This window comes from Solanum stenotomum, chromosome 9 (assembly GCF_019186545.1).
Source record: "Solanum stenotomum isolate F172 chromosome 9, ASM1918654v1, whole genome shotgun sequence".
In the NCBI taxonomy this organism is placed as follows: domain Eukaryota; kingdom Viridiplantae; phylum Streptophyta; class Magnoliopsida; order Solanales; family Solanaceae; genus Solanum; species Solanum stenotomum.
This window is the reverse complement of record NC_064290.1, coordinates 26,078,675-26,093,423: the sequence shown is the minus strand read 5'-3', so window position 1 is coordinate 26,093,423 and position 14,749 is coordinate 26,078,675. Positions and strand designations below refer to the sequence as shown.

At 40.5% G+C, this 14,749-nt stretch overlaps 1 protein-coding gene across 4 annotated transcripts in view; it reads right to left on the bottom strand.

Annotated features, from left to right (window-relative positions):
* The window catches only part of LOC125876728 (uncharacterized), an 854,340-nt gene that overhangs the window by 93,246 nt on the left and 746,345 nt on the right, over positions 1-14,749 (bottom strand). Inside the window, exon 1 of one of the 4 annotated variants that reach the window (XM_049557963.1) lies at positions 7,225-7,228. The exons of the other annotated variants lie outside the window; for them this stretch is intronic. The gene's annotated coding sequence lies outside the window, so the exon portion shown is untranslated. Of the gene's footprint in view, positions 1-7,224; positions 7,229-14,749 lie in introns of those variants that run through there. 4 annotated transcript variants of the gene reach the window in all.

The window sequence follows — 14,749 nt, the reverse complement described above, 5'->3', positions numbered from 1 at the left end:
AACCACGGTCCGTCAGTGAGAATCGTGGGTGGTCACCTGAAATTTCTTTTTGGTAGTTGACTCTATGGGCATTTTGGGGTTTTCCATTTTTAATTAATATTAAGTGAGGTAGTTTTAGCCTATTTTTAAACATCTATATAAGTCTCTTAGACCGTTAAACTAATTCATCCAAATCATTAATTCTAAAATACCAAAAGAGCTCACCTTCACCAAAAATCCTCTTATTAGAACTCAAGGAAGAAGAATAAGGAAGTTGGAGCCTAGGGTTTCAAAGAGGAAAGGTTTTCTTATCCATTTAGTGGGGATTCATCACCAATATACGGTAGTCCTTCATCTATGGGTAGCCTTCACCCATGGATCCCCTTCAAAACCCCTAATTTCAAAGTACGAAATCCCAAAAGTTAGGGGTTGACTTCAATCTTATAGATTCCTTTCAAATTCATTTTTAATGATTGAATTATGTTTTATTATGGATAAATTGATGATTTGATATGATTTTAAGTTGGAGTTCCCAGGAATCCATGAATTCCCCTATTTTTCCAAATTGGATCTCAAAGTGTGGGTATTGATTGATGCAAGTAGAATACTATAGAATTATGAATGCAATGAATTGATTATTTGAATTATGTTTTTATCCATGTCTAATATAGTGAATTCAAGATGTGTTGATATGATATGAACTTTGACCCTTGAAAGGGCAATATATGATATTATGCATGTTTTATGAAGGTTATGTATATGCTTTAAGAACACTATGAGAGTAAAGTGATTATGACTATGATGTAATTGTGGTGTTGATTGAAAGACTATTCTCTCTCTCACACACACTTATGCATGAATATGAATGAAGTGTCCATGATTATAATAATATTGTTGTGATTCATTGAAAGGCTATTCTCATGAATACATAATGAACATGATGTGAAAGGTTTTCTCACATAATGAAGATTTTAAGGTTGAAAGGCAATTCTCACCTAATGGAATCCAATATTAAATGTAGACATGGACGGTGAAAGGTTATTCTCAGCATGATCTAATGAGCTATCCTAATGAAAGAACTTCTGACTTAATAAGTACTCCGTGGGATTAATGCCTAGCACCGAGTGAATATTGATATGAGATGGAAGCCCTCACGTGAGTTAAGGCTTGGTTTATATGAGCAATCTCTTGAGATGGATGCCGTCACGTAAATTGACGATGGGTATCTGGTAACAATCTCCTCATCCTATAAACTATGTGCCCCTGTAGTATATTTAGCTAATGAATTTACCCAAGCTAAGATGATGGTCCTACCTAAGGCAAGTAGACTAACTTTTTTTAGTGTGGGAGACACTAGATTCCATGTTAAGCACACATGGTTGATATACCGTGAGTTTATGTTATTTTTGATACATTTCACTTAAGAGTTGTGTGAGTCTAGGCCCATTTTGTATTGGAAATAATGTTTTATGTGTTATGTTTTCAAGAAGTATGCTTGGACGCGGTTGAGTGTATGAGATGACAGTTGAAAATATCCATAAGTAGCCACCCACAGAGTGACCTAAGGACCATAGGTCCTTTGACGGTCCATCAATGGGTAGGCGTAGATGGAGAATCAGGGAATTCTGACCAAGTGTGGAATTACGAAGCGATCCAAAGATCGTAGGTCTACCCACGAGCCGTCCTACACATCCGTTGAATGTGTTCAGAGAGTTGAAGTTCCAGTACCTGATGAAAATTCCTAGTGTGGAGCCACGAAAGAGGATCCACATACCGTAGGTCGACCTACGGTCCGTCCTGCACGTCTGTCTTTGATGATCTGAGAGTGAAGGTTCCAGCCTCTGCCGAAAAGTTCTAAGTGTTGACCAATAGAAGGGGACCTATGGAACGTAGGTCGGCCCACGATTCGTAGGTCGAGTTGTCGATTGATGCCGCGTTCATGAAGTTTATTTCCTTATTTTGTTTTCTTTTTTGTTTAGGACATGTTTTTCTATAAATAGGGTATTTTAACCTCGTTTTTGGGGGTTAGACATTATTGTTTACTTTTAGTTCTTGGTATTTGGTGAAATTAACTTGGAACTTTAGCAATTTGATTTTCGGATTTTGTTTTACAAGATTTTGACTTTGAAATTTAATTGGAGATTTCGGGTTTCTTCTACTCTAATTGTAAGTTCATAAATTCTTCTTTTCAAAACATGAATTATGTTCTTTCAAGCATGAGTAGCTAAATCCACTACTAGGGTTGTGGAAACCATGAGCAATTAACAAAGTATGAATAATAATTCAGTAATTCTTGAATAGTGTTTATGCATGTATTGTTAATTCTTTCAAGAAGTCTTTTTAACGGTGACCAACGTTAGAACTCCCCTTGTTGCCACTTGCCGGACCAAGGAAGTAGTTAATGAGAAAAGAATTAACAACAAAGATTTAGTGGATGATAACTAATAGTCTAATGTCAATTGGTGCGAGGGTGAACACTAAGTCATACATTGATGTAACGTCTAATCTGAGGTAAAAAGTAAGGGTTAGTAAAGCATACACTTGTAGCCGGACCTAGGTACATAGTGAAATTCCCTAATTGGAGGACTAATCACCTAGGGATAACTATCTTACTGACTTTGCATGTAAAACACTAGGAAAAGATTACTATTATTAGGATTACCGTGTTAAGAGCTGGGGAACACTTACACCTTAGTTTCTTTCTCCTATTGATAAACAAAAGTTTGAATCCTGCTCACTTGTTACTTGATCAACAATCGGTTATTTGCTTACAAAAACCCCCTCCCTTCCTTTAATTACTTGTTTTGGATATAGTTTGACTAAAAGGAAGTAATCGTAAGTTAATCTTAAGTCTAAATCATTTTCCTCGTGGGATCGATCCCAACCTATAAGTTGGATTATTTATTTGACAACAATTGCTTATATTCTTTAATATGGGTGTAATTTGAGCGTATCTAATTTTGGCGCCGCTACTGGGGAATTTGGCTTTTAGATTAAGTTTAACTACATTATTGAACTTTAGTCAAGTATTTCCTGATTTTAAGTTTTCTTTTGTTTTTATTTTCTATAGGTTTCTACCCTAGTGTATTCCAAGAACATAGAGCTGAGGCGAACCATTGACCCCCTAGGATCCAGAGTTGAGCAAAACTTTGAGAAAAAAAATAATCAATGGGTCTAAATCAACCCAATTGGAGAGAATTTAGGTGATAGAGCACAATTGCAGCCTTTTAGGGTTGTTACTGTGCAAGTCATGGTGGAAATCTTATCTGAGATGCATTGAGGGTACAAAATCCGCCAAAACCAAAGTTGCACGATAACTACTATGTTGAATTAAATACAGTTGAATCAGAAGGGCCCATTGTTCTTCCTCCTCTACCTCCAGGGCATACATTTGTGGTGACCAACAGTCTCTGCAGATGCTTATAGCGAGAGAGTTGTTCTATGGGCTAGCTTCGAAAGATCTGCTTGGTCACATGGCTAAACTGAGAAGTGTCGTTAAAAGTTGTGTGGGGAGACCGGAGTTGGATATGGATGTCAAAGGGTTGAGAGTCTTCCCTCTATCATTGACCGGTGATGCTGCTATATGGTTTGCTGAGCTTCCATACAACATAATTCGTACATGGGACCAATTTCATCGAGTGTTCATGGCAAAGTATTTCCAAGTGTCTAAGAAGCTTAACTATAAGGACAAGTTGAACAATTTTGTTGCACTACCTGGAAAGTCTATGAGTAGTTCTTGGGATAGATTTATTGAGTTCATCAGAAGTGTTCCGAATCACCGCATAGATGATGAGTCATTGAAGGAGTATTTATATAAAGGGAGAGATTACAACGGAAAAGTTGTGCTAGATACTATCGTTGGAGGACCGTATGGTGAGTGAACTTTTAAGGAGGTCGCTGAGAAATTGGAGAAGATTTCCCAGAACAATAAGGCATGGAGCACTCAAAAAGCTAATACTGGAAGAAGCACATTCACTGTTCAAGCCGCACCACATTAATCTAGTGATGACATTCGTGAGGAGATGGCTTAGATGAGGACATAACTTGGGTTGGTATTGAAACATGTGACTGGAGGTGTAGAGAAAGTGAATGCGGTAAATTACCTAACTAGAACTCCACCACCACCACTAGTTGAGGAATGATACTATGAGGAGGATGTGTATTTGGTGAATGATCAGACGGGGGGTTTTCGAGCTAACGCCCTAGGTTCGAACTTGGATAATTGGCACCAAGGTCAAGGAAACCAAGGTCAGAACTATGGTAACTACAATCGAGAAGGTCACTATGTCCAGAATGGGAACTACAATCGCGACAACAACTACAACCGGAACAACTATGGCAACAAAAATGAGAGAGTTGGGCCTTATGTTCTTCCTACAAATTAGGAATCTGGCAATAGAGAAGCTAGGGGTAGTATGTCGTGCATTGAGGATATGATTTATAAGATGATGAAGAGGTTTGATACGACTGATGAGAATGTGAAAAAGATGAGGAATGACTTGTTTCAATTAGTCAAAAAGTTGATGCCCATGCAATGTCGATAAAGCTGAGCAACAGTTTAATCAGTATCAGTTGTCCACTACTGTGAACCCACTTCAGCCTGGCACGCTTCCTAGCAACACCATCCAGAATTCGAAGAATGATGGGCATTGTATGGAAGTCACTACTCAAGGAGGTAAACAAACCATTAATCCCCTTATGCCGTCTGAGGTTGAAATTATTGTAGAAAGAGATGATGATGAGATCGAGATTACTGGAGAGTCTAAGAATGTTACAGAGAAGGAAGCAGAGGTGACCCGAAAAGTTGTTCCCATGCCTAGAGCTCAACAACTATTCCCAAAGAGATTGGTGAAGAAGATTGAAGAAGGCAAATACTGCAGGTTCATTACTATTTTGAAACAACTTTCCATCAATGTTCCATTGATAGAAGCTTTGGAGTAAATGCCTGGGTATGCAAAGTTTATGAAGGATTTGGTGACCAAAAAGAGGCTCATCAGTTTTGAAAATGATGAGAGGTTGCAACTTTGCAGTGCTATTTCTACTAGGTCACTTGTGCAGAAGAAAGAGTATCCTGGTTCTTTTACTATTCTTTGTACCATTGGGTTGTTACATTTTGCAAAGGCGTTGTGTGATTTGGGTGCTAGCATTAATCTGATGCCATTGTCTATGTACAAGAAGTTGGGCTTAGGGGCTCTAAAACCGACTGCGATGAGACTACTTATGGCCGATAGAACTATGAAGAAGTCCTTTAGTGTTCTCCAAGATGTCCTTGTGAAAGTGGAGTCATTCATTTTTCCGGTGGATTTTGTGATACTTGATTATGAGGTTGATTTTGAGGTTCCCTTCATCTTAGGGAGACCATTCCTTGCTCCTGGGTGCGCGTTGGTCGATATGTAGAGAGGGCAGATGAAGTTTCGATTGAATAATGAAGATGTAACTTTCAATATTTGTAGGTCTATAAAGAAGGAAGCGATCTCAAGTCAGTATTAGTGATGAATGATATTGTGGAGCAAGGTTCTGATGTATCTATTGAAAATAGGTTGGGTGTTGATGCACTGCAGCGGTAATGATGAATTTTGAGGGTGATGGTATTGAAGACTATGATGAATTAGTTGTCGCACTTGATAGGTTCAAATTTCATTCCAAACCAAAGAAATTGGAGCTAGATATGAAAAATCACGACTCTCTACCCATAAAACCGTCTGTGGAAGAAGCTCCAAACTTGGAGCTCAAGGATCTACCATCGTATTTGAGGTATGTATTATTGGGAAGAGATGACACTTTACCGGTAATTATTGAGGTTGATTTGAGTGAGGTACAAGTAGAGGCATTGGTTTCTGTGTTGAAGAGGTTTAAGAGGGCTATTGGATAGACTATTGCAGACATTATTAGGATTCCTCCTGACATTTTGTTCTCATAAATCCAACTCATGCCGGACAGCAAGGCAAGTATTGAGCATCAAAGGACACTTAATCCACCTATGCAAGAGGTCATGAAAAAGGAAATCATCAAATTGTTAGATGCTAGAGTCATATACCCTATTGCAGATAGTAGTTGGGTCTATCCTGTTCAGTGTGTACCTAAGAAATGTGGGATTACTGTGGTTCCTAATGCAAAAAGTGAGCTTGTTCGGATGCGGCCATTGATCGGATGTAAAATATGCATGGACTACCACAAATTGAATGCTTGGACAGAAAATGATCACTTCCCGACGTCATTCATGGATCTGGTACTGGATCGCTTTGCTGGTAAGGGTTGGTATTGCTTTCTTGATGGGTATTTGGGTTACAATAAGATCTCCATTCCTTTGGAGGACCAAGAATAGACCACCATCAGTTGTCTGTATGGGACTTTCACCTTCACAAGGATACCATTTGGGTTGTGTAATGCTCTAGCGACCTTCATGCGTTGCATGATGTCGATATTTTCAAATATGGTGGGGGACACTATTGGGGTATTTATGGATGATTTCTCTGTGGTAGGTGACTCGTTTGATGGTTGTTGATGCATTTGACTGAGGTACTCAAACGGTTTGAAGAGTGCAATCCTGTACTCAATTGGGAAAAGTGCAACTTCATGGTGAAAGAGGGGATAGTTCTAGGTCATCGGATTTATGAGAAGGGTATTGAGGTTGGCAGAGCTACAGTTGTGGAAATAGAAAAGCTTCCACCACCTATCTCTGTTAAAGGTCTTAGAAGCTTCCTTGGGCATTCAAACTTTGATAGGAGGTTTATCAAGGATTTTCCCAAAATTGCACACCCATTGTGCAAATTACTCGAAAAGGAGTGTAAATTTGATTTTGTTGATGCTTGTTTTAGAGCATTTGGAGAGTTGAAAGAAAGTCTATTTTCCGCACCTATCATTATTTTACTGGAATGTGGGAAACCGTTAGAAGTGATGTGTGATGCGAGTGGAGTGGCGCTTGGTGCGGTATTGGGACAAAGGCGAGAAAAGATTCTTCATCCAATTTACTGTACCATCAAAGACCAGATTTTGGCTCAAAAGAAATATACGGTAACTGAAAATGAACTCCTTGTTGTGGCTTTCACATTCGAGAAACTTCAATCCGACTTGCTGGTACTAAGGTCATAGTACATACTGACCATTCTACATTGAGGTATCTAAAGGCTAAAAAGGATGCAAAACCGAGGTTGATTATATGGGTATTGTTGTTGCAAACGTTTGTTTTTGAGGTGAAAGATCGAAAGGGGACAAAAAATCAAGTTGCCGATCATTTGTCCAAATTAGAGGAAGAAGCTATGCACAAGTTAGGACATGGGGCTGAAATTAATTAACCATTTCCAGACGAACATGTATTGGCTGCTTCTTATGATCTTATTCCTTAGTTCGTAATTTTGCTTACTACTTGGCAAGCGATTTGGGTCCATCGGATTTGTCTTTTCACCGAAGGAAAAAGTTTATGCATGATGTGAAAAAGTTCTTTGGGGATGAGCCTTACTTGTTTCGTATTTATGCTAATGGGATTATTCATCGCTGTGTGCCCGAGCTTGAGATGATGAGTATACTATAGGTGTGTCATTCATCGCCTGTTGGTGGGCATCATAGTGGTATTCAGACTGCTCATAAAATCTTGCAGTGTAGGTATTACTGGCCTACCATCCACCAAGATGCTCATGATTTCACCAAGTCTTGTAACTATTGCCAAAGAGAAGGAAGAATTTCAAATAGGCAAGAGCTTATGAATCCGATAGTGGTGATTGAGTTATTTGATGTTTGGGGCCTTGACTTCATGGGTCCATTTGTGAGTTCACTTGGGATGAAGTATATTCTTGTTGCGGTTTACTATGTATCAAAATGGTTGAAATCAATTGCACTTTCAAGCAATGAGTGTAAGAGTGTCACCACATTCTTGAAAAAGAGTATCTTCTCCAAATTTGGTACACCTAGGGCGATTATCAGTGATGGAGGTTCTCACCTTTGTAATAAGTTGTTCAAGGTGTTGCTAGAGAAATATGGAGTTCGTCACAATGTAGCTACTCCTTACCATCCGCAGTCTAGTGGGCAAGTTGAAGTATCAAACAGAGAGATAAAGCAAATCCTTGCAAAGACAGTGAAGCCAACAAAATGGATTGGTCAAGCAGGCTTGATGATGCTTTATGGGCCTATCGCACCGCTTCAAGACTCCCATAGGTATGTCCCCCTACCAACTTGTAAATGGGATGTCATGCCATTTTCGAGTAGAGCTAGAGCATAAGGCCATGTCTAAAGAAGTTGAATTTGGATTGGGGTGTCGCATCAAGTCAAATAGTGAATGACATGAATGAACTTTATGAGTTTCGCCTAAAAGCATATGAAAGTTCAGCCTTGTACAAGGAGAAGATGAAGAAGTATCATGATTAAGAGATTGAAAACCGTGAATTTGTTGTGCAACATCTGGCACTTTTATTCAACTCAAGGCAGTGATTGTTTCCTGGAAAGCTCAAGTCCAAGTGGACTGGGCCATTTCGAGTCACTCAAGTATTTCTACATGGAGCGGTCGAGCTCGAGAGTAAGGTTCAAATTGAATGGGAAAAGAATCATGGTCTACATGGGGAAGTCGGAGAGTGTCCAATAAGTGATAGAAGCCTACTATCTCGATGAAGTCTGCGTAATCAAGGTGCTTGGAAGGTAACCCAGGATGTACAATCTAGCCAACTATATGTTTTTCTTTTCGAGATAGGAGTTTTGTTCTTTGATTTTATTTTCTGGAACTTTTTAGATAGGTGTTTTATTTTTGTTAGCATTGGCTAGATATAGAATAGGGTCCGTGTCTAAAAAGTGTCCAGAAAATGTAAAAAGAAAGTGCTAATGGTTGCTACATATGCAGGGATGGAAGGCAAAATCAGCAGAAAAGCAGCTGTGCAGTGGTCTACGGACCCTGTTGATGGTCCGTTGGTCCATCCACGAACCGTGAGTGTCTATAGACCCCAGGTAAGTTTGTTTAATTTTCTAAGTGTCAGAGTGACCTACGGACCAGACCTACGGTCCATAGGTCGACCTATGGACTGTCGACAGGGTCTCGTGTGTCCAAAATTTGGGTTCTACCGACCCGACCCAAACTCCCTTTAAATAAAACCCTCTATTTCAAAACACTTCCCACGTCCATCTATTCCCCCCCCCCCCCAACCATTTTTCAACCTTCTAAATCCCCCTAATCACTCTTATAACTTCCATATCATCCCCCAATAAATCTCCCAAATCCCATAATTCCCTTTTCTCTCCTAAATCAATCCCCACTTCTACTCTTTTTCCCCAACGATTCTAAAGTCCGGGTTTGGTTTCGAAAGGCTAGAAAAGGGTCACGCATATCATTGCAACACACACTCAACATTGGTGATTACTTGTAAGGTATACATATTTCTCCCAAACTTTGAATTACTTCACTGTTTCATTTGGAATCACATCGATGAACTTGACCTTGGGTTGTTAGTGTCATGTTTGAATGTTGAATTACAAGTTCGAATAATCCTTGGTATGATGGTATATGAGTGTGTAGCTAATTAAAACTAACTAAATTAGAGTAATAGATCGAATTGGAAGTTTTGACTTAGGATTCATAGGTTTCATTTTAATAATCTATTAACTTTTGTGAAATTTGAACCCTAAGGATGATTAACTACCAAATTTCATGTTCAAATGCATGTGTAGGCCTAATTTGTTTGTAATTGTTGAAAGTAAAGGCATGCAATTGTAACAAGTTCTAAAAATTGGCACATAACTGATCCACGAGACCCCATCCATGGATCGTAGGTCATTCTACGGACCATAGGTCGGGTCTGTGGTTTGTAGCAAACAAAATTTTCACTAAGTGTCTAACCACAGTATGGACTACGGTCTGTTGTTCCATCGAATGACCATTCCGCACATCCGTGGTTCCCACATAAAAGACACAATTTTGGGTCCTCTGACCTACAGAGGGGACCCCCGGACCTTCGTTCCATCGACGGACCGTCGGTACCCACCGTAGGTCGACAGTTCAGCTACTGTCCAAGAAATTTTTAATTTTTTTTGGTCCGACACTTGGTCTAAAATTATTCGATGACCACTATTACTCTAGTTTGGTACTAACGAAGCTTCCATAGGTACCCTGGCCCCGAAGCAAGCTCCGACCTACGCCGCCAAGGGAAAATCAAAATTTGTTAATCCTTCTTTTAGGATGATCGGTGAGGATACAGATGGGGAGTATGTTCCACCTCAATCCAGGACCTCCCCCACTTCTCTATGCACTACATAGAATAGAGCCTGGCAGGTGAGCTCCAACGTGGTCACTGCTCCCAGTCTGAAGAGAGGGGCCACATCGATCGGTTCACAGGATGACTCTGAGTCCCTATCCAACTCCGGTTCCAGCTCTAGTGGCAGTACCACCGTTTCTTCTGAGTCCGAGAGTATGGGCGAGATCCCAGTCCCCCCCAGTTATGAGCTTGCACTAGTTGCTACAGAGCCCAATAAATGGTGTGTGATGGGCCAGTACCAGATTTACACGGATGGTTGCATGCTGAATGAGCACGATAAGATAGCCAAAATAGTCACAGAGGAGCGTCGGGTTCTCACAGGAAGCCTCCACACCGCTCCAGTCATTCACGATCTTTTTTAGAGGCACAAGTGAGAGTGGATGGCACGGAGCTTAGGGTCCTATAGTGAGGACATAGTCCAGAGTTCTACGCTTCCTACGCTGCCGCGACTAGAGGATCCATCTCTAAGAGGGCAAAACCTGCAACTCAACCTCCCCTTGAGGCCATAATTGTACAGGGGTTCATAGTCGACATCTCCGAGACCACCCTCCGCAGGTTTATCTACGGCCCAAACTATACTCTACCCATCAATACAACAGAGTTCGACTATGGGATGAGTACCGTTCAGAGTGGGGAATTTAAGAGGAATGTCGATCACAAGGAGTCACTTTTGAGGTGGCTAGCACGTCACATTGCTGCAGATGGAGAGCGCGTAGATTGGGTCCGGACTTTGAGTTTGGGTATCAAGAAGGCGATGCCGAATTTTGCTGCTAAATTCTTATGGTTGCTGGTGCGAAATCGTGTGTCCACTACTCAGGCTGATAATGTGGCACATGGGACCTAGTAGTGATAGTTGCAGCAGTGGTTGCAGGCTTGGAGATAGATTTAACCCGCATCCTGATTGCGATTATTCATGAGAGTGCCTTCAAGGATACCACCAGCTTGCCCTTCCCGTGCCTTATCTTCCAGCTTTGTAGGGATACTGTTGTACCAGTATGGCATTGTGACCGGTTGCTTCAGGAAACCAAGACTCTTGATATCGGCCTTATTTGGGAAGGCTAAAGTAGCTGCACCTCGCAGGAAGCCACATGTTGAGGTGCCACCGTTGGGAGATGATCTTGTAGTAGATGTGAAGCAGATGCAAGTTGATGACCCTACCCCTCCAGCCACTACAGCGTATGCCTAGGCTCCTCTGTCTTCGGCCACCAGTCAGACCCCTAGCTTATTCATCGCCACTCACTCTTCAGGTTCCACCACCATCCCTCTAGCCCGAGTCCAAAATCTAGAGATGCAGATAGCCACCTTGCTTCAGTATATGAAGCCATGGATTAAATGATCCATAGAAGAGTCCGAGGTGAGGATAGAACAGATGATGGAGCAGAAGGTTCAGCCTGTTCATAAGTGCCTGGATACCTTTAAGTTGCGAGTATTAGAGAGGCCTGCCCCGACAGTTGATGTGTGGACCTTCCAACATGAGTTGGCTAGACTCCATGCTGATGTTGATGCACTCCTAGCCCTCTAGAGTTTGAGCCATAGTTTACCCCTGCGGCATCGATTGATGAGGTGGTGTTCACTTCCGTATTCGTTGAAGATATGCCGCCATTAGATTTTTCTCGTGCTGCTGCGAAGTACTCTCGTTTCGATCGTACTTCTGATAATGCTGAGGCCCAAAGATTAAAAAAGAAAGAGCCCCAACAGTTTGATGAGGCCACGAGGGTTTCGTTACTAGATGAGGAGATGAGACAACAGTGGGCCAGGGAGATAGGTGTTGGCTCATCCAGAGGTGTGAGCACTATTGAGGGTGCTGTGAGAATTGATATAAACACTACTGAGAGTGCTGGGATAATAGATGGGAGTGCTCCTAAAGGCGTTTAGAGTGTTGATCCAGCGGGCCCTTGGAAATCGGACCCACCTATTTTTTAAGAAGTCTTCGGTGCATTTGCGCCACAGGTTTGCTTCACCTTCATCCTACGTTTTATATTTTTTCTTTCTATGCATTGAGGGCAATTCCACCTTATTTTGTTGGGGTTGGGGTAAATGGATTGAAGTGTTAGGGTGAAGTCTGAGTAACCTAACTCAGAATCCTCCATTGGGGTTTTCTTGCCTGTGTTCTTTCCCCCCAAAGGACTGTTTACTTTTATGTTGAACCGACATGTTTAGGATTTTATGTGTAAAAGTAACTTGAAGAATAAAAAGCATGATGGCATAATGAGCATAAAATTGATACCCGTCCAAAACTTATGAAATGTGCTAGATCTATAGTCTTGATGAGTTGAATATGTTGGATCTTAATATGACACGATAAAGAACCACTTTGACCTCATGACTTATGGTAAAACTAGGACTGGGTAATCTAACAATCTAATAATGAAACAATATGCCAAGAGTGTGAGAAAAGTTGAATGTTCAGACAGTATGTGCCAATCTAGAACTTTCTCCGTTGGTCCTGCTAAGATAATCCAGGCTAGAAGTTGGGAAGTGATCATAGGCCCTTGTTCAAATTAGTCCACTAAAGCCTAAAATGATCCAACCAAATGAAATCGATGTTCCCTTAAATGTTTGAGCCTAAGAGCGACCACTTCTTTCAATTCACCTAACTCACCTTCCCTAAAATAATTGTTTTCAGCCTGGTACCTCCTTGGACATGTGCACCTGGACTTAGGCCAAAAGCCTAATTTGCGGGTGGCTAATGCAAAAAGTTACCTTGATCTTGGCCTTGGTCCGACATCGAATATTGTGCACCTCAACTAATGCAAAATACATAAGTTGAGGGTGGCTATGAAAGAGGAAACTGCAAAAAGGGTATGAAAAGAGTTATGTGTCGAAGAGAGAAAAAGAAAAGATAAAAGAAGATGTGACTTTGTGCAAAAGAAGCAAAAAGATGATAAACAAAAGTGCTGAAAGAAATAAAGAAAAATAAAGTGAAAGAAAAACAAGAAAGTGAGAAATAAGAGCCATAAAGTAAAAAGTCACATCTATGTTGAAAAGAGTCAAGGGAAAGAAAGTAAAATGAATGGATGTCAAAAATAGGTTGAGAAAAGAGGTAAAAAGCCAAATGGGGGATTTGAGGGAATAAATAGAAATGTGATTTTCTTAAGTATGAATGGTTGGTTCTACACAAGTGTCATTTTCTGACACCCCGGAATTTAGTAGGATAAACTAGAGCCTTGTGTTAGGGTTCTAGAGTTTGATATGAGGGTTAGAGTCATAAGTAACACTTTTCGTACTTAGAATGAGGGTTTTAGGGGTTGAACGTCAAGTTACGTGTTACACCCCATAATTTAGTAGACTATCTAGAGTTTAATGGAGGGTTACAAGGGCAAGTGCCAAGGCAAAAGGGGAAAAGCCTAAGACAAAGGCCAAGGATGCCCCAACCTAGGCAAAGCACTGCCCATAGTTCACGGCCATCACCACGACCAGTGGTCTTGACCACGTTTCGTGGGAGGCTTCGTGAAGGTGTCTTAGCATTGTGGGAGGCCAATCCTTGTTTCCAAGCCACTGGACCATGAGAGCCACTTCACAGCCGCTGGTCTTGACCACGGTTCGTAGGAAGGCTTGCGATCATGCCTGATCATTGTGGAGGCCAAGACATGCTAGCCAAGACACTTCCTAAGGACCACGGCCAGTGGTCTTGACCGCAGCTCGTGAGCCTTGTTGTGGTGTCTGGCACCATGGCTGCCTAGTGAAGGTTAAATTAAGAAATTCCTTTTTAGTTTGTTTTAAGTGGGGGTCGTTTTCTTTGGACTTTATACAACTATATAAACTATTTTAAGTCATAAACCACCCCAACTAAGTCATTAATTCCAAAATCCCAAAAGATCCCAAAGTTTTTCTACACAATATTTCTCTCTCTAAAACTCCATAGAAGAAGAACAAGGAGGTGAAGTCTAGGGTTGAAGGGGGTGTCTTTTCCACTCAATTTAGTGGATATTCTTCAATAAGGTATGATAGCTTTTCATCTATCGGTAGACTTCACCTATAGAGCCCCTTAAAAGTTCAATTTAAAAAAAACTAGTGATTTCCCCAAAAGTGAGAGTTTGACTTCAATCTTGTGGGTTCTTTACAAAAATGTTTTTAATGGTTGATTTATGCTGGATTTTGATTGAATTGATGAATTATTGTTGTTTTATGATGAATTTCCGCAACAACCCATGAAATCCCTAATTTTCCTAATTTGTATCTTAAAGTGTGGTATTGTTATGTGTTGGTCCAATTGAGTAGATAATAATTGTTCATGGTGTAATTACATGATTTTAGTATGATTATACATGTAGTCTTTATTAACCTAAGATTCTAGGGTGAAATTGATATAGTTAGTGTTATGCCATGATAGAGGTAATTGAGGGCTTAGATATGACTTTCTAAGATTGATGTACTCCTTTATGAATTGTCTTAGATTAAAGCATCTAGATATGAATTTCTTAAAAGTAAAACCTGTAGACATAAATTGATTAGATTAGGGCTTATATGATGGATCATGGTTGAGTAGTATTGAGATTGAGTTTACATGTTATTATATGGTTATAATTGGTTAAGAA